General features: G+C 43.7%; 1 protein-coding gene across 2 annotated transcripts in view; it reads left to right on the top strand.

Moving 5' to 3' along the window:
* Nucleotides 1–11,755: 11,755 nt before the first annotated feature.
* Nucleotides 11,756–25,851, top strand: part of ck (myosin-VIIa ck) — a 123,202-nt gene continuing 109,106 nt past the window's right edge. Inside the window, exon 1 of one of the 2 annotated variants that reach the window (XM_070099262.1) lies at nt 11,756–11,775. The gene's annotated coding sequence lies outside the window, so the exon portion shown is untranslated. Of the gene's footprint in view, nt 11,910–25,851 lie in introns of both variants that reach the window. The other variant, XM_070099261.1, reaches the window with a different exon arrangement.

Here is a 25,851-nt window from a genome sequence, read left to right as displayed (position 1 = left end):
AGCAACAGCGACTACAGTAACAGCGACGGCAACAGCAGCGACGGCAGCAGCAGCAACGACGGCAGCAGCAACAGCGACGGCAGCATCAGTAGCAACAGCGACGGCAGCAGCAGTAGCAGCAACAGCGACGGCAGCAGCAGCAGCAGCAACAGCGACGGCAGCAGCAGTAGCAACAGCGACGGCAGCAGCAGTAGCAACAGCGACGGCAGCAGCAGCAGCAACAGCGACGGCAGCAGCAGTAGCAACAGCGACGGCAGCAGCAGTAGCAACAGCGACGGCAGCAGCAGTAGCAACAGCGACGGCAGCAGCAGTAGCAACAGCGACGGCAGCAGCAGTAGCAACAGCGACAGCAGCAGCAGTAGCAACAGCGACGGCAGCAGCAGTAGCAACAGCGACTGCAGCAGCAGCAGCAACAGCGACGGCAGCAGCAGTAGCAACAGCGACGGCAGCAGCAGCAGTAGCAACAGCGACGGCAGCAGCAGTAGCAACAGCGACAGCAGCAGCAGTAGCAGCAACAGCAGCAGTAGCAGCAGCGACGGCAGCAGCAGTAGCAACAGCGACGGCAGCAGCAGTAGCAACAGCAACGGCAGCAGCAGTAGCAACAGCGACGGCAGCAGCAGTAGCAACAGCGACGGCAGCAGCAGTAGCAACAGCGACGGGAGCAGCAGTAGCAACAGCAACGGCAGCAGCAGTAGCAACAGCGACGGCAGCAGTAGCAACAGCGATGGCAGCAGCAGCAGTAGCAACAGCGACGGCAGCAGCAGCAGCAACAGCGACGGCAGCAGCAGTAGCAGCAACAGCGACGGCAGCAGCAGTAGCAACAGCGACAGCAGCAGCAGTAGCAACAGCGACGGCAGCAACAGTAGCAACAGCGACGGCAGCAGCAGTAGCAGCAACAGCGACGGCAGCAGCAGTAGCAGCAACAGCGACGGCAGCAGCAGTAGCAACAGCGACAGCAGCAGCAGTAGCAACAGCGATGGCAGCAGCAGCAGTAGCAACAGCGACGGCAGCAGCAGTAGCAACAGCGATGGCAGCAGCAGCAGTAGCAACAGCGACGGCAGCAGCAGCAGCAGCAACAGCGACGGCAGCAGCAGTAGCAGCTACAGCGACGGGAGCAGCAGTAGCAACAGCGACGGCAGCAACAGCGACGGCAGCAGCAGCAGCAGCAGCAGCAGCAGCAGCAACAGAGAGGGCAGTTTCACAGTTCAGATGACCCTGCAGTTCAGATGACCCTCGAAGCTGCAACATCCCGCCCTTGTTTTAGAATGCAGGCACTGTATTCTCCTCCTCCAGGACTCGAACTGAACTATGGCGTAGCCGTCAAGTGGTAAAAAGACATATACAGCAAAAGGAGATCTTTTTGTACGATATTTCACCTATACAAGGCTTTATCGTACTTCATAAAAAATCATATATGTGAAACGTCAGACAGGCAAAGATCTTTAGATACATGTCTCCAGGAATCAAGTCCAGCTAACTGGTTTACTCTAAATAGCGTTATAAATATCATAATGCTTACACTCCAACAGCACAATCATAAATACAGTTTTCTCCACTCGCTCCGTACTAATGCACTCACCTAAGCCTGTTGAATGTTCAAGCCCCTAACACCCAAAACCTGTATTTTTCTCTTCCAACCTTTCCCTTCCTTACTCTTCTTCATACTGTCCCGCTCTACACTCTCTCAATGCTGCTAACCACTTCAAGAACCCACTACATAACCATCTGAATTATATTATTGTAACATTACACTTTTTAATCTCTAAAGCTCCGATTATTTTTTTTTTTTGTAAGAAGCCCTTCCAGGTAATATTCACATCATACAATGCCCTCAAACATGACATCACTACCTCCAACCTCCTCGTCGTCCTCACTGCAACATTCACAACCCATGCTTCAAACCCATGCAACAGTGTTGGTACCACTATACCTCTTATACATTCCTCTACCTGCCTCCATGGTGAAAGTTCTCTGTTTCCACAGATGTCTCAGTGCACCACTCATCTTTTTTCCCTCGTTAATTCTATGGTTGACGTCATCTCTCATAGAACCACTGGCCGACAAGTCCACTGAACATACTGCTTCCCTCTAATCTGATATCAAAGTTCTCATTAATGACCTGGATATTATTACTCTCATTGTCTTCCTTTTCCTATGTTCATTTTCAATATCCTACTTTTATATCACTCCTAAATTCATCCACGAACCCTTGCAACTTTATATATATATATATATATATATATGTGTGTGTGTGTGTGTGTGTGTGTGTGTGTGTGTGTGTGTGTGTGTGTGTGTGTGTGTGTGTGTGTGTGTGTGTGTGTGTGTGTGCGTACTCACCTAATTGTGGTTGCAGGGTACCTCATCCTAAAGCTATGTATGGTTCCTCATCTTAAAGCTATGTATGGTTCCTCATCTTAAAGCTATGTATGGTTCCTGCCTCCACTACCTCATTTGCTAGGCTATTCCACTTCCTGACTACTCTGTAACTGAAGAAATACTTCCTAACATCCCTTTGACTCATCTGGGTCTTCAATTTCCAATTGTGACCCCTTGTCTCTGTGTCCCCTCTTTGGAACATCCTGTTTCTGTCCACCTTGTCTATTCCACGCAGTATTTTATATGTAGTTATCATGTCTCCCCTAACCCTCCTGTTCCCCAGTGTCGTCAGTCCGATTTCCCTTAACCTTTCTTCATAGGACATTCCCCTTAGCTCTGGAACTAACCTTGTCGCAAACCTTTGCACTTTCTCTAATTTCTTGACGTGCTTGATCAAGTGTGGGTTCCAAACAGGTGCTGCATACTCCAGTATGGGCCTGACGTACACGGTGTACAGTGTACAGTGTGTACTCACCTATTTGTGTTTACCTGGAGTTTACCTGGAGAGAGTTCCGGGGGTCAACGCCCCCGCGGCCCGGTCTGAGACCAGGCCTCCTGGTGGATCAGAGCCTGATCAACCAGGCTGTTGCTGCTGGCTGCACGCAAACCAACATACGAGCCACAGCCCGGCTGATCCGGAACTGACTTTAGGTGCTTGTCCAGTGCCAGCTTGAAGACTGCCAGGGGTCTGTTGGTAATCCCCCTTATGTGTGCTGGGAGGCAGTTGAACAGTCTCGGGCCCCTGACACTTATTGTATGGTCTCTTAACGTGCTAGTGACACCCCTGCTTTTCATTGGGGGGATGGTGCATCGTCTGCCAAGTCTTTTGCTTTCGTAGTGAGTGATTTTCGTGTGCAAGTTCGGTACTAGTCCCTCTAGGATTTTCCAGGTGTATATACCTGGAGTTTACCTGGAGAGAGTTTCGGGGGTCAACGCCCCCGCGGCCCGGTCTGTGACCAGGCCTCCTGGTGGATCAGCGCCTGATCAACCAGGCTGTTGCTGCTGGCTGCACGCAAACCAACGTACGAGCCACAGCCCGGCTGATCAGGAACTGACTTTAGGTGCTTGTCCAGTGCCAGCTTGAAGACTGCCAGGGGTCTGTTGGTAATCCCCCTTATGTGTGCTGGGAGGCAGTTGAACAGTCTCGGTCCCCTGACACTTATTGTATGGTCTCTTAACGTGCTAGTGACACCCCTGCTTTTCATTGGGGGGATGGTGCATCGTCTGCCAAGTCTTTTGCTTTCGTAGTGAGTGATTTTCGTGTGCAAGTTCGGTACTAGTCCCTCTAGGATTTTCCAGGTGTATATAATCATGTATCTCTCCCTCCTGCGTTCCAGGGAATACAGGTTTAGAAACCTCAAGCGCTCCCAGTAATTGAGGTGTTTTATCTCCGTTATGCGCGCCGTGAAAGTTCTCTGTACATTTTCTAGGTCGGCAATTTCACCTGCCTTGAAAGGTGCTGTTAGAGTGCAGCAATATTCCAGCCTAGATAGAACAAGTGACCTGAAGAGTGTCATCATGGGCTTGGCCTCCCTAGTTTTGAAGGTTCTCATTATCCATCCTGTCATTTTTCTAGCAGATGCGATTGATACAATGTTATGGTCCTTGAAGGTGAGATCCTCCGACATAATCACTCCCAGGTCTTTGACGTTGGTGTTTCGCTCTATTTTGTGGCCAGAATTTGTTTTGTACTCTGATGAAGATTTAATTTCCTCATGTTTACCATATCTGAGTAATTGAAATTTCTCATCGTTGAACTTCATATTGTTTTCTGCAGCCCACTGAAAGATTTGGTTGATGTCCGCCTGGAGCCTTGCAGTGTCTGCAATGGAAGACACTGTCATGCAGATTCGGGTGTCATCTGCAAAGGAAGACACGGTGCTGTGGCTGACATCCTTGTCTATGTCGGATATGAGGATGAGGAACAAGATGGGAGCTAGTACTGTGCCTTGTGGAACAGAGCTTTTCACCGTAGCTGCCTCGGACTTTACTCTGTTGACGACTACTCTCTGTGTTCTGTTAGTGAGGAAATTATAGATCCATCGACCAACTTTTCCTGTTATTCCTTTAGCGCGCATTTTGTGCGCTATTACGCCATGGTCACACTTGTCGAAGGCTTTTGCAAAGTCTGTATATATTACATCTGCATTCTTTTTGTCTTCTAGTGCATTTAGGACCTTGTCGTAGTGATCCAGTAGTTGAGACAGACAGGAGCGACCTGTTCTAAACCCATGTTGCCCTGGGTTGTGTAACTGATGGGTTTCTAGATGGGTGGTGATCTTGCTTCTTAGGACCCTTTCAAAGATTTTTATGATATGGGATGTTAGTGCTATTGGTCTGTAGTTCTTTGCTGTTGCTTTACTGCCCCCTTTGTGGAGTGGGGCTATGTCTGTTGTTTTTAGTAACTGAGGGACGACCCCCGTGTCCATGCTCCCTCTCCATAGGATGGAAAAGGCTCGTGATAGGGGCTTCTTGCAGTTCTTGATGAACACAGAGTTCCATGAGTCTGGCCCTGGGGCAGAGTGCATGGGCATGTCATTTATCGCCTGTTCGAAGTCATTTGGCGTCAGGATAACATCGGATAGGCTTGTGTTAATCAAATTTTGTGGCTCTCTCATAAAAAATTCATTTTGATCTTCGACTCTCAGTCTGGTTAGCGGCTTGCTAAAAACTGAGTCATATTGGGACTTGAGTAGCTCACTCATTTCCTTGCTGTCATCTGTGTAGGACCCATCTTGTTTAAGTAGGGGCCCAATACTGGACGTTGTTCTCGATTTTGATTTGGCATAGGAGAAGAAATACTTTGGGTTTCTTTCGATTTCATTTATGGCTTTTAGTTCTTCCCGCGATTCCTGACTCCTAAAGGATTCTTTTAGCTTAAGTTCGATGCTTGCTATTTCTCTGACCAGTGTCTCCCTGCGCATTTCTGATATATTGACCTCTTTTAGCCGCTCTGTATCTCTCCCTCCTGCGTTCCAGGGAATACAGGTTTAGGAACCTCAAGCGCTCCCAATAATTGAGGTGTTTTATCTCCGTTATGCGCGCCGTGAAAGTTCTCTGTACATTTTCTAGGTCGGCAATTTCACCTGCCTTGAAAGGTGCTGTTAGTGTGCAGCAATATTCCAGCCTAGATAGAACAAGTGACCTGAAGAGTGTCATCATGGGCTTGGCCTCCCTAGTTTTGAAGGTTCTCATTATCCATCCTGTCATTTTTCTAGCAGATGCGATTGAAAAATGACAGGATGGATAATGAGAACCTTCAAAACTAGGGAGGCCAAGCCCATGATGACACTCTTCAGGTCACTTGTTCTATCTAGGCTGGAATATTGCTGCACACTAACAGCACCTTTCAAGGCAGGTGAAATTGCCGACCTAGAAAATGTACAGAGAACTGTGATGTGTGTGTGTGTGTGTGTGTGTGTGTGTGTGTGTGTGTGTGTGTTTAAATTTCTCAATATAGGTTGTTTGCCTGATAAACTAATGTGGTGATGATTTATAGGAAAATAAAGACCAGTATACAATATTGAGAGTCGGCGCCTTCACCGAACTGGATATTGATCAGTTGTGAGAGACAGTTGTTGTGGCTTCCTCCCTCACCTCCCATATTGTACTTCATGTTGGTGTTGTGTTGGTGTTGTGTTGGTGTTGTGTTGGTGTTGTGTTGGTGTTGTGTTGGTGCTGGTGTTGGTGCTGGTGTTGTGTTGGTGTTGTGAGAGACAGTTGTTGTGGCTTCCTCCCTCACCTCCCATATTGTACTTCATGTTGGTGTTGTGTTGGTGTTGTGTTGGTGTTGTGTTGGTGTTGTGTTGGTGCTGGTGTTGGTGCTGGTGTTGTGTTGGTGTTGTGAGAGACAGTTGTTGTGGCTTCCTCCCTCACCTCCCATATTGTACTTCATGTTGGTGTTGTGTTGGTGTTGTGTTGGTGTTGTGTTGGTGTTGTGTTGGTGTTGGTGCTGGTGTTGGTGCTGGTGTTGTGTTGGTGTTGGTGCTGGTGTTGGTGCTGATGTTGTGTTGGTGTTGTGTTGGCGTTGGTCAACTCCTACTTCCAGTAGTAGTGAACAGGATTTTGCGTTCAAAATCATCAGTGTAATTACATGTATTTCTGTCTGCAAGATCCAAGAAAGATAAATAACAAAAAGGTACAATACCGTGACTGGAACGATACACAAATAACCCGCACATAAAAGACAGAAGCTTACGACGACGTTTCGGTCCGACTTGGACCATTGACTTTGTCAATGGTCCAAGTCGGACCGAAACGTCGTCGTAAGCTTCTGTCTTTTATGTGCGGGTTATTTGTGTATCCAAGAAAGACATCCTAGTATTGCACAAGCTAAGCCTCATATATATATATATATATATATATATATATATATATATATATATATATATATATATATATATATATATATATATATATATAGGTAGTAGGTTGGTAGACAGCGACCAACCAGGGAAGTACTACCGTCCTGCCACATGACTGTGAAACAGAAACATGTAACTGTTTTGCATGATGGTAGGATTGCTGGTTTCTTTTTCTGTCTCATAAACACGCTAGATAACAGGGATATCTTGCTACTCCTACTTACACTTTGGTCACACTTCACAGACACGCACATGCATATATATATGTACATACATCTAGGTTTTTCTCCTTTTTCTAAATATATCTTGTTCTTCTTTATTTCCGAAGTGGAAAAGAATCTTTCCTCCGCAAGCCATGCGTGTCGTATGAGGCGACTAAAATGCCGGGAGCAATGGGCTAGTAACCCCTTCTCCTGTAGACATTTACTAAAAAAGAGAAGAAGAAAAACTTTATAAAACTAGGATGCTTGAATGTGCGTGGATGTAGTGCGGATGACAAGAAACAGATGATTGCTGATGTTATGAATGAAAAGAAGTTGGATGTCCTGGCCCTAAGCAAAACAAAGCTGAAGGGGGTAGGGGAGTTTCAGTGGGGGGAAATAAATGGGATTAAATCTGGAGTATCTGAGAGAGTTAGAGCAAAGGAAGGGGTAGCAGTAATATTGAAGGATCAGTTATGGATGGAGAAAAGAGAATATGAATGTGTAAATTCAAGAATTATGTGGATTAAAGTAAAGGTTGGATGCGAAAAGTGGGTCATAATAAGCGTGTATGCACCTGGAGAAGAGAGGAATGTAGATGAGAGAGAGAGATTTTGGGAGATGTTAAGGAGAAGAGAGGAATGTAGAGGAGAGAGAGAGATTTTGGGAGATGTTAAGTGAATGTATAGGAGCCTTTGAACCAAGTGAGAGAGTAATTGTGGTAGGGGACCTGAATGCTAAAGTAGGAGAAACTTTTAGAGAGGGTGTGGTAGGTAAATTTGGGGTGCCAGGTGTAAATGATAATGGGAGCCCTTTGATTGAACTTTGTATAGAAAGGGGCTTAGTTATAGGTAATACATATTTTAGGAAAAAGAGGATAAATAAGTATACAAGATATGATGTAGGGCGAAATGACAGTAGTTTGTTGGATTATGTATTGGTAGATAAAAGACTGTTGAGTAGACTTCAGGATGTACATGTTACACGAGGAAATTAAATCTTCATCAGAGTACAAAACAAATTCTGGCCACAAAATAGAGCGAAACACCAACGTCAAAGACCTGGGAGTGATCATGTCGGAGGATCTCACCTTCAAGGACCATAACATTGTATCAATCGCATCTGCTAGAAAAATGACAGGATGGATAATGAGAACCTTCAAAACTAGGGAGGCCAAGCCCATGATGACACTCTTCAGGTCACTTGTTCTATCTAGGCTGGAATATTGCTGCACACTAACAGCACCTTTCAAGGCAGGTGAAATTGCCGACCTAGAAAATGTACAGAGAACTTTCACGGCGCGCATAACGGAGATAAAACACCTCAATTATTGGGAGCGCTTGAGGTTCCTAAACCTGTATTCCCTGGAACGCAGGAGGGAGAGATACATGATTATATACACCTGGAAAATCCTAGAGGGACTAGTAACGAACTTGCACACGAAAATCACTCACTATAAAAGCAAAAGACTTGGCAGACGATGCAACATCCCCCCAATGAAAAGCAGGGGTGTCACTAGCACGTTAAGAGACCATACAATAAGTGTCAGGGGCCCGAGACTGTTCAACTGCCTCCCAGCATACATAAGGGGGATTACCAACAGACCCCTGGCAGTCTTCAAGCTGGCACTGGACAAGCACCTAAAGTCGGTTCCTGACCAGCCGGGCTGTGGCTCGTACGTTGGTTTGCGTGCAGCCAGCAGCAACAGCCTGGTTGATCAGGCTCTGATCCACCAGGAGGCCTGGTCACAGACCGGGCCGCGGGGGCGTTGACCCCCGGAACTCTCTCCAGGTAAACTACAGGTAAATTCCAGAGCGGCCACAGATATATCAGATCACTTTTTAGTTGTAGCTACACTGAGAGTAAAAGGTAGATGGGATACAAGGAGAATAGAAGCATCAGGGAAGAGAGAGGTGAAAGTTTATAAACTAAAAGAGGAGGCAGTTAGGGTAAAATACAAACAGCTATTGGAGGATAGATGGGCTAATGAGAGCATAGGCAATGGGGTCGAAGAGGTATGGGGTAGGTTTAAAAATGTAGTGTTGGAGTGTTCAGCAGAAGTTTGTGGTTACAGGAAGGTGGGTGCGGGAGGGAAGAGGAGCGGTTGGTGGAATGATGATGTAAAGAGAGTAGTAAAGGAGAAAAAGTTAGCATATGAGAAGTTTTTACAAAGTAGAAGTGATGCAAGGAGGGAAGAGTATATGGAGAAAAAGAGAGAGGTTAAGAGAGTGGTGAAGCAATGTAAAAAGAGAGCAAATGAGAGAGTGGGTGAGATGTTATCAATAAATTTTGTTGAAAATAAGAAAAAGTTTTGGAGTGAGATTAACAAGTTAAGGAAGCCTAGAGAACAAATGGATTTGTCAGTTAAAAATAGGAGAGGAGAGTTATTAAATGGAGAGTTAGAGGTATTGGGAAGATGGAGGGAATATTTTGAGGAATTGTTAAATGTTGATGAAGATAGGGAAGCTGTGATTTCGTGTATAGGGCAAGGAGGAATAACATCTTGTAGGAGTGAGGAAGAGCCAGTTGTGAGTGTGGGAGAAGTTCGTGAGGCAGTAGGTAAAATGAAAGGGGGTAAGGCAGCCGGGATTGATGGGATAAAGATAGAAATGTTAAAAGCAGGTGGGGATATAGTTTTGGAGTGGTTGGTGCAATTATTTAATAAATGTATGGAAGAGGGTAAGGTACCTAGGGATTGGCAGAGAGCATGCATAGTTCCTTTGTATAAAGGCAAAGGGGACAAAAGAGAGTGCAAAAATTATAGGGGGATAAGTTTGTTGAGTGTACCAGGTAAAGTGTATGGTAGAGTTATTATTGAAAGAATTAAGAGTAAGACGGAGAATAGGATAGCAGATGAACAAGGAGGCTTTAGGAAAGGTAGGGGGTGTGTGGACCAGGTGTTTACAGTGAAACACATAAGTGAACAGTATTTAGATAAGGCTAAAGAGGTCTTTGTGGCATTTATGGATTTGGAAAATGCGTATGACAGGATGCATAGGGGGCAATGTGGCAGATGTTGCAGGTGTATGGTGTGGGAGGTAGGTTACTGAAAGCAGTGAAGAGTTTTTACGAGGATAGTGAGGCTCAAGTTAGAGTATGTAGGAAAGAGGGAAATTATCTCCCAGTAAAAGTAGGCCTTAGACAAGGATGTGTGATGTCACCGTGGTTGTTTAATATATTTATAGATGGGGTTGTAAGAGAAGTAAATGCGAGGGTCTTGGCAAGAGGCGTGGAGTTAAAAGGTAAAGAATCACACATAAAGTGGGAGTTGTCACAGTTGCTCTTTGCTGATGACACTGTGCTCTTTGGAGATTCTGAAGAGAAGTTGCAGAGACTGGTGGATGAATTTGGTAGGGTATGCAAAAGAAGAAAATTAAAAGTGAATACAGGAAAGAGTAAGGTTATGAGGATAACAAAAAGATTAGGTGATGAAAGATTGGATATCAGATTGGAGGGAGAGAGTATGGAGGAGGTGAATGTATTCAGATATTTGGGAGTGGACGTGTCAGCGGATGGGTCTATGAAAGATGAGGTGAATCATAGAATTGATGAGGGGAAAAGGGTGAGTGGTGCACTTAGGAGTCTGTGGAGACAAAGAACTTTGTCCTTGGAGGCAAAGAGGAGAATGTATGAGAGTATAGTTTTACCAACACTCTTATATGGGTGTGAAGCATGGGTGATGAATGTTGCAGCGAGGAGAAGGCTGGAGGCAGTGGAGATGTCATGTCTAAGGGCAATGTGTGGTGTGAATATAATGCAGAGAATTCGTAGTTTGGAAGTTAGGAGGAGGTGCGGGATTACCAAAACTGTTGTCCAGAGGGCTGAGGAAGGGTTGCTGAGGTGGTTCGGACATGTAGAGAGAATGGAGCGAAACAGAATGACTTCAAGAGTGTATCAGTCTGTAGTGGAAGGAAGGCGGGGTAGGGGTCGGCCTAGGAAAGGTTGGAGGGAGGGGGTAAAGGAGGTTTTGTGTGCGAGGGGCTTGGACTTCCAGCAGGCATGCGTGAGCGTGTTTGATAGGAGTGAATGGAGACAAATGGTTTTTAATACTTGACGTGCTGTTGGAGTGTGAGCAAAGTAACATTTATGAAGGGGTTCAGGGAAACCGGCAGGCCGGACTTGAGTCCTGGAGATGGGAAGTACAGTGCCTGCACTCTGAAGGAGGGGTGTTAATGTTGCAGTTTAAAAACTGTAGTGTAAAGCACCCCTCTGGCAAGACAGTGATGGAGTGAATGATGGTGAGTTTTTCTTTTTCGGGCCACCCTGCCTTGGTGGGAATCGGCCAGTGTGGTAATATATATATATATATATATATATATATATATATATATATATATATATATATATATATATATATATATATATATATATATATATATATATACACGGATCCCTCCTTTACTTAGCGTTGAGATCCCTCAGGGTTCCCTACTGCCTGTCAAATTCCTACTCCTGTCATATCCTCAATTTTTACATAGTTCTCAACCTATATTCCCATATTACCACTTTAAAAAATAATAATAATAAATGTTGAAGTTATTAACAACCCTCTATACTCCCAAAAAAACGAGAAAATATATATATATGGCAGGGACCCCAACGGATACAAGTCACTCTCTCTGACTCTTTTTTGGGTTATCCTGGGTAATTTACGCTGTGTATGATAATTGTACTTATGTGTATCTGTGCCTAAATAAACTTGCCTACATATTTATTTATATTTAATGAGATGAGGATAGTAGTTATGGAGGAGTGGTGAAGATGGCGCTGCTGGAGGTGACGTCAGTGTGTTGTGGTGGTCAGTGACACCGTCCACCAGTGTGACTCTGACTCAGGTGCTGGCAACACTTAATTTCACTACATATTTTGACCTCCCAGCAGACTTATATCTGCCACAGTGGCCGCCGCCATGCTCTAGCTCTTGGATATATCCACCTGCGAGCGGCCAGGTCCGGAGACCGTGTGATAGGTGAGGCCAGGGCGGTGGTGGTCACCCATCCATCTGCTGTACTCTCCTCTACTGCCGCTGTTCTATGCTGTACTCTTCTCTTGCTGCTGTGCTGTACTCTTCTGCTGCTGTGATGTACTCTTCCGCTGCTGTGTTGTACTCTCCTGCTGCTGTGCTGTACTCTCCGGCTGCTTTGCTGTGCTCCTGCTGCTGTGTTGTACTCTCCTGCTGCTGTGTTGTACTCTCCTGCTGCTGTGTTGTACTCTCCTGCTGCTGTGCTGTACTCTCCTGCTGCTGTGCTGTACTCCCCTGCTGCTGTGCTGTACTCTTCTGCTGCTGTACTGTACTCTCCTCTCCTGCTGCTGGGCTGTATTCTCTCCTGCTGCTGTATTCTCCTCTACTGCTGCTGTACCCTCCTCTACTGCTGCTGTACCCTCCTCTACTGCTGCTGTACCCTCCTCTACTGCTGCTGTACCCTCCTCTACTGCTGTTGTACCCTCCTCTACTGCTGCTGCACCCTCCTCTACTGCTGCTGCACCCTCCTCTACTGCTGCTGCACCCTCCTCTACTGCTGCTGCACCCTCCTCTACTGCTGCTGTACCCTCCTCTACTGCTGCTGCACACTCCTCTACTGCTGCTGCACCCTCCTCTACTGCTGCTGTACTATCCTCTCCTGTGTTGTATTCTTCTGCTGCTGTGCTGTACTCTTCCCTGCTGCTGTGCTGTACTCTTCCCTGCTGCTGTGCTGTACTCTTCCCTGCTGCTGTGCTGTACTCTCCCCTGCTGCTGTGCTGCACTCTCCTGCTGTGCTGTATTCTCCTGCGGCTGTGCTGTACTCTCCTGCTGTTGTACTGCTACTGTTCTGTATTGTATTGTACTGCTACTGTGCAGTAATGTACTCTCCTGCTGTATTCTGCTGTACTGTGCTGTACTCTTATGCTATACTGTGCCGTACTGTGATGTGCTCTTTCTTCTGCTGTACTGTACTACTTGGCTGCTGTGCTGTACTCTTGCTCCTGTACTGTAGTCTGCTGTACTATATTCTGTAATGTGCTCTCTTGCTGCTACTGTACTGTACTCCTGTTCAGTACTCTCCCGTTGTACTGTACTACTATACTGTAGTCTCCTGCTGCTGCTGTGCTGGTTGTGTTGATGCTGAGGTTGTGGTGGTTGTGTTGATGCTGAGGTTGTGGTGGTTGTGTTGAGGCTGTGGTGATTGTGTTGATGCTGAGGCTGTGGTGATTGTGTTGATGCTGAGGCTGTGGTGGTTGTGTTGATGCTGAGGTTGTGGTGGTTGTGTTGATGCTGAGGTTGTGGTGGTTGTGTTGATACTGAGGTTGTGGTGGTTGTGTTGATGCTGAGGTTGTGGTGGTTGTGTTGATGCTGAGGTTGTGGTGGTTGTGTTGATGCTGAGGTTGTGGTGGTTGTGTTGATGCTGAGGTTGTGGTGGTTGTGTTGATGCTGAGGTTGTGGTGGTTGTGTTGATGCTGAGGTTGTGGTGTTGATGCTGAGGTTGTGGTGGTGGTGTTGATGCTGAAGTTGTGGTGGTGGTGTTGATACTGAGGTTGTGGTGGTGGTGTTGATGCTGAGGTTGTGGTGGTTGTGTTGATGCTGAGGTTGTGGTGGTTGTGTTGATGCTGAGGTTGTGGTGGTTGTGTTGATGCTGAGGTTGTGGTGGTTGTGTTGATGCTGAGGTTGTGGGGGTTGTGTTGATGCTGAGGTTGTGGTGGTTGTGCTGATGCTGAGGTTAATGGTGAGGTTGTGTTGATGGTGAGGTTGTGGTGGTTGTGTTGATGGTGAGGTTGTGGTGGTTGTGTTGGTGAGGTTGTGGTGGTGTTGGTGAGGTGGTGGTGTTGGTGAGGTTGTGGTGTTGATGGTGAGGTTGTGGTGTTGATGGTGAGGTTGTGGTGGTGGTGTTGATGGTGAGGTTTTGGTGTTGATGGTGAGGTTTTGGTGTTGGTGAGGTTGTGGTGGCGGTGTTGATGGTGAGGTTGTGGTGTTGGTGAGATTGTGGTGTTGATGGTGAGGTTGTGGTGTTGGTGAGGTTGTGGTGGCGGTGTTGATGGTGAGGTTTTGGTGTTGGTGAGGTTGTGGTGGCGGTGTTGATGGTGAGGTTGTGGTGATGCTGAGGTTGTGGTGGTGGTGTTGATGCTGAGGTTGTGGTGGGCCACTCAAAACAATATGAAGTTCAACGAGGAGAAATTTCAACTACACAGATATGGGAAACTTGAAGAAATTAAAAATGTGGCAGGGTATACCAGAAATTCTAACCATACAGTAGAGCAGAGAAGTAATGTGAAGGACCTGGGAGTGATAATGTCAGAGGATCTCGCCTTCAAAGACCACAACAATATATCTACCTCATCCGCTATGAAAATGATAGGATGGATAATGAGAACCTTCAAAACTAGGGATGCCAAGCCCATGATGATTCTCTTCAAATCGCTTGTGCTCTCTAGGCTGGAATACTGCTGTACACTAACTGCCCCCTTCAAGGCAGGCGACAGTGCAGACCTGGAGAGTGTACAAAGAACTTTCACGGCACACACAAGTACGATAAGGCACCTAAACTACTGGGAACGGTTGAAGGTCCTTGATCTGTATTCCCTCGAACGCAGGCGAGAGATGCATGATAATATACACTTGGAAGGTCCTGGAAGGATTGGTACCAAACCTGCACACGAAAATCACTCCCTATGAAAGCAAAAGACTCGGCAGGAGATGCAACATTCCCCCGATGAAAAGCAGGGGCGTCACGAGTACACGAAGAGACAACACAATAAGTGTCCGGGTCCCAAGACTGTTCAACTGCCTCCTAGCATACATAAGGGGGATTACCAATAGACCCCTGGCTGCCTTCAACAATGCACTGGACAGGCACCTAAAGTCGGTACCCGACCAACCGGGCTGTGGTTCGTACGTCAGCTTGCGTGCGGCCAGCAGTAACAGCCTGATTGATCAGACCCTGATCCACCATGAGGCCTGGTCTCCGACCGGGCCGCGGAGGCGTTGACCCCCGAAACCCTCTCCAGGTAAACCCCAGGAGGTTGTGGTGGTGGTGTTGATGCTGAGGTTGTGGTGTTGATGCTGAGGTTGTGGTGGTGTTGTTGATGCTGAGGTTGTGGTGGTGTTGTTGATGCTGAGGTTGTGGTGGTGTTGTTGATGCTGAGGTTGTGGTGGTGTTGTTGATGCTGAGGTTGTGGTGGTGTTGGTGATGCTGAGGTTGTGGTGGTGGTGTTGATGCTGAGGTTGTGGTGGTGGTGTTGATGCAGAGGTTGTGGTGGTGGTGTTGATGCAGAGGTTGTGGTGGTGGTGTTGATGTTGAGGTTGTGGTGGTGGTGTTGATTCTGAGGTTGTGGTGGTGGTGGGTGTGTTGATGCTGAGGTCGTGGTGGGTGTGTTGATGCTGAGGTCGTGGTGGGTGTGTTGATGCTGAGGTCGTGGTGGGTGTGTTGATGCTGAGGTCGTGGTGGGTGTGTTGATGCTGAGGTCGTGGTGGGTGTGTTGATGCTGAGGTCGTGGTGGGTGTATTAATACTGAGGTCGTGGTGGTTCTGATGCTGCTGAGTTCGTGGTGGTTCTGTTGATGCTGAGGTCCTGGTGGTTGTGTTGATGCTGAGGTCCTGGTGGTAGTGTTGATGCTAAGGTCGTGGTGGTTGTGTTGATGATTAGGTTGTAGTGTTGTTTATACTGAGGAAGTTTTAGGCATAGGTACACATAAGTAGTATAACTGGCATACATAATGTAAATTACCCTCCAGGATAACACTAAAAAGTCAGACGAAGTGACTTATTCCCATTTGGGTGTTGGTGATACTGAGGTGGTGGTGATACTGTGATGGTTGTGGTGATACTGTGATTGTTGTGGTGATGCTGTTTTGATACTATTAGTGATACTAGGGTAGTTTGTTGGTGTTGATACTCTGATGGTGTTGGTAATGTAGTGATGTTGATAATGTGTTGGTTTTGTGGCGGTGGTGGTTTTAATGTTATTTACTTTGGTGGTAATATTGATACTGTTGCCATGTTGATGCTACGTTAATGCTGATAGTGTGATTATGCTGATACTGTAATGACTGTTAATCGTGTGGTCGTGTTGATAATGGTGGCATAGGTGGCGCTAGTTATACTAGGCAAGGAAGTAGTTGATATATACCACCCAGGCAAACGTTGCTAGTACACTGTCGGGGATCAGCCTAGTCTACCTCGAGTTCCTGGACCCATTATGTACCTCTAATCTTTTGACTACCGCCCAGAGTATGGGTATGGGGTGCATAATTAAGATATTAAACCGAACTATCTAAGTTGACTCTTCCGCATCTTTGGACGAGTTTCATTCCTTGCAGTGGTTATAGATAATATGTACTATAATTTTTCGAAGTTTACCTTAATTTTTGTTGATGAGGATAACTGTTGCTCGTCCCCCAGGGATCATTTGCTCCCTGGGGAATTTGTATTTTTTTGCTGGAACTGTTTACAACTAACCTACAAATTAGAAATAAAAAGTAGACATTTCGGGCAGTCCTGAGCCACTCTTAGCTTAGCGAACCTTTGGCTAATCTTTTCAACATATCACTACAAACTGTTACAGTGCTAGAAAAGTGGAAAATGGTAAATGTGATACCTATTAGCCTAACTAATTAGCTAACCTCCATAGTGGGTAAATTTATGGAATCAATAATTGCCGAGGCAATTCGTAGTCATCTTGAAAAGCATAAATTAACCAACGAATCTCAGCACGGTTTTACAAAAGGACGTTCCTGCCTTACGAATGTGTTGACTTTTTTCGCTAAGGTATTTGAGGAGGTAGATCATTGTAATAAATATAATATTGTGTATATGGACTTCAGTAAGGCTTTTGATAGTCTCACATCAGAGACTGTTGAGGAAAATTAAGGCACACGGAATAGAATTTTTTTTTCCTTGATAGAGGCATAGTTGACAATTAGGCAGCAGAGAGTTTGTAAAGTAAAAGGACACAAGTGCAACTAATGTGACATTTTATTTTGGCAACGTTCGCCCTCCAGGAGTTTTGTCAAGCGAAACGTTGCCACAATAAAATGTCACATTAGTTGCACTTGTGTCCTTTTACTTTATATATTGTCGGTAATTCTACCAACGTTATTACAGTAGAGAGTTTGCATAAATGGGGGGAAATCAGAGTGGGGAAGCGTCACGAGCGGTGTTCCACAGGGGTCAGTGTTGGGCCCCTTGTTGTTCACAATCTTCATAAACGACATAGATAAGGGAATAGACAGCGACATAAGCAAGTTTGCCGTCCAGTTCATAGGCCGTCCAGTTCATTCTGGGGAGGACATTAAAGATTAGAAGATTTGAATAGGCTAATGCAGTTGTCGGAGAAGTGGCAGATGCAGTTTAATAGACACATGTGCAACTCTTGGGTATCTTTATTGGGGAAACGTTTCGCCACACAGTGGCTTCATCAGTCCATACAAAGGAGATTCTTGAAGAACAGGAGAAGAATGAGGTAATCAGTCCCTCAACCTTGAGTCGATGTGGTCAGTCCATCAATCTTGAATAGAAATTCTCCTCCTGTTCTTCAAGATTCTCCTTTGTATGGACTGATGAAGCCACTGTGTGGCGAAACGTTTCCCCAATAAAGATACCCAAGAGTTGTTAGGTAAGACACATATGCAACAGTTAGGTATCTTTATTATAATAAAGATAAATAAAGATAATAAAGATACCTAACTGTTGCATATGTGTCTTACCTAACAACCTGTCGGTATTTTATACCATTTTAATGTTCATACCCAAGAGTTGCACATGTGTCTAATTTATCAACATGTCGGTTCTCTGAACCATTCATCTACAGGTAAGACACATATGCAACAGTTAGGTATCTTTATTTCGAAACGTTTCGCCTACACAGTAGGCTTCTTCAGTCGAGTACAGAAAAGTTGATGGAAGCAGAAGATACTTGAAGACGATGTAATCAGTCCATCACCCTTAAAGTTTTGAGGTGGTCAGTCCCTCAGTCTGGAGAAGAGCATTGTTCCGTTGTCTGAAACAATATGAAGTTGAAGTGACAGGATGGAGCTTTATATAGTGCCAGGAGGTGAGACGTAGGTTGCTATGGGAGGGCAGGTCCCTCTCAAACCCAGCCGTTCTCACTAGTAGAGGTTGTCGAAGTTCATGGTCTGTACCAAGATACCCTTGTGTTGCAGTGTCTGACAGAATGAACATTAAAATGGTATAAAATACCGACAGATTGTTAGGTAAGACACATATGCAACAGTTAGGTATCTTTATTTCGAAACGTTTCGCCTACACAGTAGGCTTCTTCAGTCGAGTACAGAAAAGTTGATGGAAGCAGAAGATACTTGAAGACGATGTAATCAGTCCATCACCCTTAAAGTTTTGAGGTGGTCAGTCCCTCAGTCTGGAGAAGAGCATTGTTCCGTTGTCTGAAACAATATGAAGTTGAAGTGACAGGATGGAGCTTTATATAGTGCCAGGAGGTGAGACGTAGGTTGCTATGGGAGGGCAGGTCCCTCTCAAACCCAGCCGTTCTCACTAGTAGAGGTTGTCGAAGTTCATGGTCTGTACCAAGATACCCTTGTGTTGCAGTGTCTGACAGAATGAACATTAAAATGGTATAAAATACCGACAGATTGTTAGGTAAGACACATATGCAACAGTTAGGTATCTTTATTTCGAAACGTTTCGCCTACACAGTAGGCTTCTTCAGTCGAGTACAGAAAAGTTGATGGAAGCAGAAGATACTTGAAGACGATGTAATCAGTCCATCACCCTTAAAGTTTTGAGGTGGTCAGTCCCTCAGTCTGGAGAAGAGCATTGTTCCGTTGTCTGAAACAATATGAAGTTGAAGTGACAGGATGGAGCTTTATATAGTGCCAGGAGGTGAGACGTAGGTTGCTATGGGAGGGCAGGTCCCGCTCAAACCCAGCCGTTCTCACTAGTAGTTGTCGAAGTTCATGGTCTGTACCAAGATACCCTTGGGTGATGGACTGATTACATCGTCTTCAAGTATCTTCTGCTTCCATCAACTTTTCTGTACTCGACTGAAGAAGCCTACTGTGTAGGCGAAACGTTTCGAAATAAAGATACCTAACTGTTGCATATGTGTCTTACCTAACAATCTGTCGGTATTTTATGCCATTTTAATGTTCATTCTGTCAGACACTGCAACACAAGGGTATCTTGGTACAGACCATGAACTTCGACAACCTCTACTAGTGAGAACGGCTGGGTTTGAGAGGGACCTGCCCTCCCATAGCAACCTACGTCTCACCTCCTGGCACTATATAAAGCTCCATCCTGTCACTTCAACTTCATATTGTTTCAGACAACGGAACAATGCTCTTCTCCAGACTGAGGGACTGACCACCTCAAAACTTTAAGGGTGATGGACTGATTACATCGTCTTCAAGTATCTTCTGCTTCCATCAACTTTTCTGTACTCGACTGAAGAAGCCTACTGTGTAGGCGAAACGTTTCGAAATAAAGATACCTAACTGTTGCATATGTGTCTTACCTAACAATCTGTCGGTATTTTATACCATTTTAATGTTCATTCATCTACAGTTTAATATAGACGAATGCAAAGTTCTCAACATTGGACAGGAAAATAACCATGCCACATATAAACTAAATAATGTAGATCTTAATATTACTGATTGCGAAAAGGATTTGGGAGTTCTGGTTAGCAGTAATCTAAAACCAAGACAATAGTGCATAAGTGTTCGCAATAAAGCTAACAGAATCCTTGGCTTCATATCAAGAAGCATAAATAATAGAAGTCCTCGGGTTGTTCTTCAACTCTATATATCCTTGGTTAGGCCTCGTCTAGATTATGCTGCAATTTTGGTCACCGTATTACAGAATGGATATAAAATGCTCTGGAAAACGTACAGAGGAGGATGACAAAGATGATCCCATGTATCAGAAATCTTCCCTATGAGGATAGACTGAGGCCCTGAATCTGCACTCTCTAGAAAGGCGTAGAATTAGGGGAGATATGATTGAGGTGTATAAATGGAAGACAGGAATAAATAAACGGGATGTAAGTAGCGTACTTATAGAGGCTAAAACGTTGTGTAGTTTTAAAAAATGGGTTAGATAAATACATGAGTGGGTGCGGGTGGGTGTGAGTTGGACTTGACTAGCTTGTACTACTAGGTTATATGCCGTGCTCCTTCCTTAAGTGAATGTGATCTGACCTGACTAGGTTAGGGCATTGGCTTAAGCGGGTGGGAGACTTGAACCTGCCTCGCATGGGCCAGTAGGCCTGCTGCAGTGTTCCTTCTTTCTTATGTTCACTTTTCCAGTGTCCGAAACGTCCTCCAGTTTACGCATTCTGTGACGGAATATGATTGGGAAAAATTTTCATACTTTTGTACCCACCATGTAACTATCACATTAAGGTATCGGCAAACTGCTAATGTTTCCAGTTTCTTATTTGTTCTAAAATACGGGAGCTGTTTCCATGCCACGCGCGCGCGCGCTCACCAGTGCTCATCTGGTTGTGCTTGTCGAGTTTAATTTTTAACTCATGGTTCGGACCGGCTTTACGATGCCTAGCCTCCGGGGCTCCATCATACCTACCTTTGAAACTGTGTATAATATTTGCCTCTTTATGTTCTTGGTTGTTTTGCTTACCACCTTAACAATTAAGAAGTATTTTGGCTTTTTTGGAGTGTTATCTTGGGTAATTTACAACTGTACTACGGGTACCTGTTTTTGTAAATTTACTTATTCTTAACTTTCTTGTGGTCCATCAGCGTGATTAGCGATTATCTTTGTTCCCTGAGACTTTTTTTACCTATATCAACCTGGCCCTATCCACTCTACCTTATTCCTTGAGTATTTTGCATGCCATGATCATATCCTGGTTCTCATACAGTATTATGGCCGCATAAGACATTCTTTGGAAGCTTGTGAAGCTTGTGGATCTTATAGCTTGTATGCCTGATAAGATGGGAGCATTTTATTGGTGCTGCATACTTCAAGATGGGCCATACGTAAATTGCATATAATACAATAAATGAATCGTTAAGTTCCTGAAAGTAATTCTTGGTTTGCGTTGTAGACTCCAGCTGGAGTTTTTTTTTTTTTGCGGTAGCAGATGTGTAGTTGTGGTGGCATGACATTAAGTAGCAGAGTATGTATTGATTATATGACATTATTAATGTAAATACGAATACACCAACCATATAAAGATTACAAATGATTAAACTCCGTAAACTGTAGTCAGACAGATGCGGAACCATCACATGTAAACATTAATTGTACCAACGGAAAGTTCGTCAGGTGCCAGTCATTTTATTTATCATAGACTTAACTAATATTATCTGCAAGCTTCTTGACAGTGAATATATTGTTAATGATATAGAGTTGTGAGTTAGCATGTATGGGTTAGCAACATGTCGGTTCTCTGAACCATTCATCTACATATGTGAATATATGTTAGTGTGAGTGGACTCTAACATTAATGAAGTTGGAGAGCTCACACAGATGGCGGCAACACGGGTGTGGAAGCCAGGCAAGCTTTCTATCCCACCACTTCCTCCACTCGCCCTACTCTGCCCCCGGGGGATAACCTGTCTAGTCTTAAACTACCACATTGCCATTTCGCTTTTCAGCAGGTGTTGAAGATGGGTATTGGTTACCGGTATAGGGACAAAAATCACAGAACTTGGTAAAAACTGACAAAAATATTAACATGGCAGGAGGTATCAGTCAGCTGTGAATGCATCCATTGCTGCCGCTTCTACACTTCCAATCATACCTACACAAAATCTTTGCTAAATTCGCCTCGTATGCCTCTTCTTAATTTATATAGTTAACAGATGAATGCAAGGGTAATTATGTTGTAATCCTATACTAAGGTGGAACAGTTAAATTTAGAGGCGAGGCAAAAAGAGTTTGCTGACGGTCGGTCAAACTGACTGGATCTCGCTATAGTGTAGACCCACAGGGGCTGCTCACCATGTTTCAGGCCACCATTATTAGCGGAATTTGACTATTATGTTTGGGGAGTGATAACTCGCATATTTAGTTTTAATGATTAGATGTGTGTGTTTAATGGACTCCACAGAGGCTGAGTTTTGGCCTAATTAATTTTGACTTTTGGGTTATATTAGGTAATTTACACTGATAATTTTATGCGTATGTGCCTATATAACCCGCACATCTAGGATATGATTACGACTCGAGTGATATGCAGAAGACTTGGTAGGGGAAACAATGACAAGGGAGTGTTATAGATGGAAATTATCATTCTTGGATTTAAAAGTAAATACCAGAAGTAGATAAGTTATCAGACGGAAGTTAACATGCATTCAGCTATGTTGACATCTTTTCCTTTACACACACACAAAGAAAAAAATCATTCACTTAATATAAAGAGAAATGTGAGTATGAGAGAATAACAAAGTGGATGTATGAATGATATAACTGACAAGATGAATTAGACACGAGCAACTAATTACCTCCTCTTTTGTATATAGTTCTAGTCTTCACGTTGTCCTTGACTTTGTACTGATAAAGCCACTGAATGGCGAAACGTCTACAAATAAAGAGACCCAGATGTTGCATATGTGTGTAATTCTTCAAGTCAGTGGATGTAAAGTTTTAGCAGACAGTAGTGTAATATAGCGGTTACCATTACCAAGTAGCGGTCCCACCTTCCGTTACTTCCTTAACTAATGCCAGTTTCTTCAAGCAGGCTAACTTACCGCTCCCGGAATTATTCTAACTTTTTTTGTGGGAGACGGGAGGACTTTATACATGTACTCGAGTATCTTATGATTAATATATACTTCGAAAATTTTATGGTGTTAAATTTTCTCCGATGTTACCAAGCGGTGTTGCCACAAGGTCAGTTAATTTATTTTAAGATATATAACCTGTTTGCCTCTAAGGGCAGGGGCGTATTTTCTTAACATACCATATACACAATACAACCCTATGATGAAAAGTTAAATTCGGGTTGATACTATGAGTAATGTGGTAAAAATTGAGTTTGTTAAATGTAGGTAGGGCACCGTTGCAACTGAGGCTGCAAAATATGCGGAAATACGTAGGCTTTCCAATACTATTGTGTGTCGCCTCTGTACTCTACCCTCCACACGTTAATAATAATAATATATTTACTACAAGCACATGTACAAGGTATACAGGCCATAGCTGTCATCAAGGACATACTTTCTATATAGAAAGTCCCTTGTTATACTGAACATTTCGGCCAAATTAGGTCAGTTTTGTCCCAGGATGCGACCCACACCAGTCGACTAACACTCGGGTACCCATTTTAAAGTGATGGGAGAACAGGGACAGCAGGTGTCTTATGGAAACACGTCCCTAATGTTGTCCAGCCGTACCGGAGGAGATTCGAACCCCGGACCTGTGTGTGAGTTGAGTGAGCTAACGATCAAACTACGATGTTGTTTCACCAGCTTAACTATCCAATACTTTTTTAATGTCAGAATTGTTCACAATCTGAATTGTACGCATGCATTTCAAGGCTGAATTTGATATTGCTCATTATTGAATATCATGTATCTTTAACAAGTGGGTGTGAGGTGAACGTGCCTAGCATGGGCCAGTAGGCCTGCTGTAGTGCTCCTTCTTTATGTTGTACTTTGTGACGAGATAAATATAAATGCTACTTTTATCAGCCCCTCAAGAAAGGTTCCTTGATGCTGGTGAGGGGCTCTTGATCTTGGGAATTGGATCTGTTCTCCAGTTCCCTGAATTAAACCTGAATACCTTCCACATCCCCCCTCAGGAGCTGTATAATCTTACGGGTTTAGCGCTTCCCCTTTGATTATAATAATAATACTTTTATCAGCAATGCTGCATTTACTTAACCAGCAAATACTGAGAATAATGTGGGCTTTCAAAAAGTATATGTATTTATTTTTTGAAAAAAAAAAAAAAAAAATTGACAATACTAAGGAATTTTGTGTAAAATTGTGTGAGTTTGACTGCCGCTTAATTATCATTATTAAAATATATTCGTCTGCCTCTTCTAAATGGCTTCAGTATTGAATCGCCGATACATTTTATGGCCAGGATAGTTCCAGCTAAGTTTAGTTTGTGAGCAAATTTATCACCGCAGTAAACATTTTTTTTATATTTGGAGTCTTTGTTGTTTCCTTACAAAGTTTTAGAATTTTTTTTAAACTAATACAACTGCAAAAAAGAAAATCGAAAAATATTGAAAACTCTCGTTTTAATAGTTTTTAATTTTCCTGTGTTAAGTGAACCCTTACATCTTGCACTGTACTCACCTAGTTGTGGTTGGAGGGGTCGAGTCATAGCTCCTGGCCCCTGTGTGATGCAAGAGCTGCCCATCTGTTTCCTCATACCAAGGTTTTAGTGTATAACTTCTGAACGCCTTATCCAATCTGCTTCAAATTTCAAACCTGGTCAGCTGTTACTAGGTAAAAAGTCCCCTCAAGGAAGGTTCCTTGATGTTGGTGAGGGGCTCTTGATTTAGGGAATTGGATCTGTGCTCCAGTTCCCCAAATTAAGCCTGAATACCTTCCACATCCCCCCCCAGGCGCTGTATAATCCTCCGGGTTTAGCGCTTCCCCTTTGATTATAATAATAATAACTAGGTAAAAAGGTCCGCAGAGCAGTTTATATGTGCAGGTGTTTTCTGCTCTAACAAACTTAAAATCACCAGTGGAAATAAATCAACTTACACTATGATAATTGTATTTATGTGTACCTGTACCTAAATAAACTTGCTTAACGAAGACAAAATGGCGAGATTCATCTTGGACCTGGGACCAAAAGAGCGGGTAGTCTAGGATGAATTACATCAACTGGGATTGTAATTGTTGAATGTTACATGTATGGTAAGGCAGCTGAAGCTCAATAATGTTTATAGAATTGCATACAAGAAGCATCCAATCTCGCTGCAAATCTTGTCAAGGTTAGGAACTAAAGGTTATAATATATGGTTCTGAGGGAATTATCACAATTTTTGTAATACCTTCAGTAGGCGGTCAGGCCTCAAATGCCTTTTATTATACAAAGTAAATAAAAGTAGAACGGATTACGTGAAGATGTCAATGCCAGTCTTAGCATGAACTAGTTTAGAAAGACACCGAGACCTGGAAGGTTTCTAATGAAGCTACAGAAAACAAAGAAAGATTTCTTGTTTAGTTAACATACTTGTACCTATTATATTAAGCAGATTTTATGTTTAATGGTAATGTAAATTACTCTTTACTTTATCCCTGTTGAATATTTATTGTAACTGTTTTCACGAAGTAGATTTTTTATATATTTTTTAAGGTTATAATCATGACTGATTTTGTGTTATATCTCATAGCTAGGCTGTTAATAGTAAGACTGGAAATAAGTCATTGACTTTTTTGGGTTATCCTGGTGGGTAATTTACACGTGTTATTATGTACGATTATTGTAATCACCTAAAATTTGTGTAGTTGTAGATGTGAGATTTACAAAGACGAAACAAAGACTGGGGTAACAGTTGGCATGTTTTTAAGGTCACTCTGACTCTGAAAGGTCACTAGAATTTGTGATTCTATGATTGGAACACCTGTCAAGGGTAGGAGTCTTGATGTCTGAAGGCTCTCCACTTCCTCGGCTCAAACCTGACTACCTACCATCACCCATGCGCTTATATCCCTTCTGGTTTAGCGCTTCCCCATGATTATAACTAGTATGGCTGAGATATTGGTCAATCGCTATTATTAATACCTGTTTTCCTTGATATAAAAACATTTCATGGAATTCAGTCTACATTTCTTACATAGAAATTAGAGACGTGATTATCTTGATAAGTTATTTCTGTTATTACTGAGCTTATGTTATCCCACTTATATATATATATATATATATATATATATATATATATATATATATATATATATATATATATATATATATATATATATATATATATATATATATATATATAAATACCCCCGGAACTCTCTCCTGA

This window comes from Cherax quadricarinatus, chromosome 66 (assembly GCF_038502225.1).
Source record: "Cherax quadricarinatus isolate ZL_2023a chromosome 66, ASM3850222v1, whole genome shotgun sequence".
NCBI lineage: Eukaryota > Metazoa > Arthropoda > Malacostraca > Decapoda > Parastacidae > Cherax > Cherax quadricarinatus.
This window is presented reverse-complemented; position numbering and strand designations above follow the sequence as displayed.